Raw genomic sequence first — 3,926 nt, forward strand, 5'->3', positions numbered from 1 at the left:
CCTGGATCTGCACTGTGAAACCCTCTCATAAGAAGTGTCCCACCCTGAGCATGATGGGGGAGGAAACAGCCACTCCATGCATTGGTTTGATGACTGGTTTTAAGAGGACACACGTTTTGTTTTAATGATCGATAGTATCAGAAGGTAGTGAAGCTTTAAAAAAATTGAATGAATTCTTTAAAAGTTGTAAGAAACCTCCTCCATGTTTGTGTAACATAGACTTAGTGCTTGTGATCGCTGATCATTTAAAAAATTTAATTAACCCGTAGCAGAGGGAAAAGTTCTTTTAACCCCGGGGTTAAGCAGTCCCTCCCTGCTAAGTGCTACGACTAGCTCTTTAACTCAGAAGAATAACAAAGCTGCAAGAAATTCAGCCAGTCTCACAGATGACTGGAGTAGATCCTGTTCTCATAAAGAACGAGACTTTGAATCATAAATCCAGAATCATTTTTAATTCAAAAATAGATTCTGAATCGAATCGTGAGACACCCAAACATTTCAACCAGAATAGAGTGCCTAAAACTTCTATTATTCCTGAACAAACAGGTATCAATATTGTCCGACATCTAAGTTTAACATGTGGACACCTGTATGTCTGACATCTGTTCAGTTTTTAACGGAGCAGTGGCTAGCTTTGACGAAGAATGCTATTGTTGTCTTCGCTAACGACAAACATCACAGAAGAAGAAATGAGACAGCAGAAAGGCTTTAACTAACGGAGTCAAATCCTGATAAATGTGAAGCTACATTATATTTTATGAACTTTAAAAAGCCTTACACTAATGTTTGATCCTCCCTCAGTGAGGTCAGTAAAGAGATATACTTCACTGTGAAGGGTACATTGTTAGCACGCTGGAACAAAGGACATTATTATTGTCATCTTTTTCTGTTTATGCGACGTCCAAATAATGTTAACAGCTCTGTTATTACAAACAGGATGTTTCTACCTGTAAAGAAAATACCTGATCCTTACAGGAGAATCTGGTTTATTGTCAGTCGAGCTCCTTTTAATAAGTATTGTTTGTGTAAAGCAAATTTTGGATCCAAATCGACACAGAATAACTGGATGATCAGCACCTCCTGTGTTCCTCAGTGGAGTCCGGGGAGGTTTAGGGTCGTAAAAAAGTCAATAGAATATAACATTTCACTTTTCACAAAAAAAAAAAAACCCGCCCTCACTCTGTTGTTATAGTTTTTAAAAACCCATCTGAGCCTGTCGCAGGAACACATACTCTTAATGGACATATCTCCAAACAATAGTTGTTTCGTAGTCTCTTGTGCACGAATAAGGTTAAGCGTAGTTGAAATAGGAAACTTTCACTAGTTAGAGAATAATATTGATCTAGTTTTATAGAAGGATTCTCTCTCTCTCTTGCACCTGTGATCTAAGTGTACTTACCCAGTGATTTATATATCTGTCTCGTTTCTGAAGATGAACTCCTCCTTGCACTTTCTTCCCCTCTTAGATACGGCACCTCTTAGAGTCACTATTTTTGTACAGTACAGATGTTCAGATGGGTCCCAGCAGCTCGGTCAAAGTGCTTCATCACTCGACCTGAGCGTGTCAGCTTTGTTTCACATGCACTGAGAGGAGGATGAAGTGTGTGAGAGTTCCTTCCTCTTGATGCTCTGTGAAGCCCTCGTGGTTCTCGTGCACTGACTTGAAGCCCAGTTCGACTATTTGCACTTCTCTACCTTTAATCTACCTTCTCTTTTTGAAACTGCACTGATATGAGCAGTAAGTGTGTTTGTGACGTTTACACAGGCTGATATATTCACGTGTTACCAAAAAAACTAAAGGAAAGCCTCGTTGTCTTACCGTGATACTTGATGAGATTGTGTGTCGAGACTGAACACGGGGAGCATGTGTGTCACTCTGCCTCCTCAATTAACCTTTAACTGGCACACGTTCATTAAACCGTGTTTCTATGTGATGTTTTCTATATTTTAATGACTTTTTTTGTGATATTAATGAATAGAATCTTTAAATAAAGTGAACTCCCTTTAAATGTGTGTTTCTTTCATTTGTCTCGGCTCCATAACAAAATGATTGGCGGGTTTTGAGTTGCAGAACCTGGATTTGATATTTTGGTTATATTTCGAATGTTCTAGACCAGTGGTTCCCAAAGCGGGGGTCTGGACTCCCTGGGAGGTCCTGAAACACTGTTGGGGGGGGGGGGGGTTGCAAGAACCCTTCCAAAAACATTTAAAAATGGTTTAAAATTGTATATTTTACCTGTTAATTTGAAAATGTATGCAAAAACATGATGGCGTTTGGGCTATTGTGTGGTAGGCCTTCGACAGGCTGACATGCACATGGGTCCGTCATCACCACCTGCAGTTTACATGTACCATAGGGTGCTCTATGGACATCGACTCAGCGGTAGAGCAGCCTCCAGTGGCCTGTCGAGGAACTGCAGACGTCAGAAATAAATTCCTTTTTTAATTAAAGTTTTAGTAAAATGATCTCTTAGCGTTTGTGTGAGGTGAAATGAATGTGCTGACCCACAATCAGAGTGGACACTGTAACCAAATCATTCGGCACACACACACACACACACACACTCACACACACACCTCACATCCGGCCTGAGGTGTCACCCTGCTCGTTCTTGGTGTCACTGGGAAACTTGAAACCATTGAGTGTTCCTGTGGTGACTGACTGCTACAAGCAGCGACATGCTGGACAAAAGGTGTTAGACTACAGGACACAGCAGACCTCACCTGCACTCTTCCTTACGTCCATTTTATCTCTACCCAAAGGTCACTCAACGTTTATTATCAATATGGCTGAAGGAGGCTCATGGGAAGAATGACAGGCGCAAACTTTTATCTTAAAAACCAAAATATTATGAAACTATAAAATGTGAGTATAAGTGCCATAATAACAAAACAAGAATGTGTTATAATGAACTTCATTTTGAGAAATAAAGTTGAAATGAAGTTGGAATTATGTTAATAAAGTTTAAAATGCTCTGAATGTTTGTGTCCTCCCTCCTTTGTTATCAAGAGTTAAATGAATAAAAATGAAGGCAGTGGTATATTTATTTGTTGACGCTTCACCTGCAGAAGTAATTTTGGTATTAAGTTAAAATCTTAAAGTAAATACCGCCTGTCATTTTTCCTGGCTTGATATTGAGTACGTGGAAGTATCTAAAAACCCACCTGTACAGAAAAGCCTTCATGTAATCAATAACTCTTCCTTATGCCTTTTTTGCACGTTTTTATTTATGTATTTATTTTTTCTTTCTTTGTGTATGTTTTCCTGTTTTTACTTTTTGCATCGGTTAAGCACCTTGTAACTGAAAAGTGCTATATAAATAAAGATTTACTTACGTTTTCGGATCCATCCACTAGGGGGCCCCATGAGCTTTATCATGGACAGGAAGGGCTGGAAAGCTCAGTCCCGACAGCAGCACAGGTGGTCTGAGAAAGTTAGAGGGAAGGGGTGTGTTCAGGGAGAGACAGGTGTGCATGGAGGAGCAGGAGATTAGCTGACATACAGGTGGATCCTGGGGAAGAGATGAGAGATGACAACAACACCACAAAGTTTAGAGCTCTTTCAAATATTAACAGTAGCTGTAACAGCAATTTGGCATATAAAGAAATCCTTAAACTTTTGAATGCAAAGTGTTAAGATAGCGAGTTCCATAATGAATTATTTAATGGCCGTGCAAATGAATAAGCTTCGTGTAGCTGCTGTTAAGTTCTGTAGCACTTCATCTGACGTCTAAAAACCTGAAAGACAACATGCCCGGCTTGAGAAAAAAACCCATTTTATGACACGATCGCTGCATCCACAAGCTACAGATAGTCACGTGAAGAGTGAAGGTATACATCCTTACCTGTGCTCAAATCCGAAGCCATGATGAGCTCTTTTTAACTAAATGTGAAGTGACACAACACAGTTTCAGTGTCAGTGGCGA

The sequence above is a fragment of the Symphodus melops genome (assembly GCF_947650265.1).
Source record: "Symphodus melops genome assembly, chromosome: 18".
In the NCBI taxonomy this organism is placed as follows: domain Eukaryota; kingdom Metazoa; phylum Chordata; class Actinopteri; order Labriformes; family Labridae; genus Symphodus; species Symphodus melops.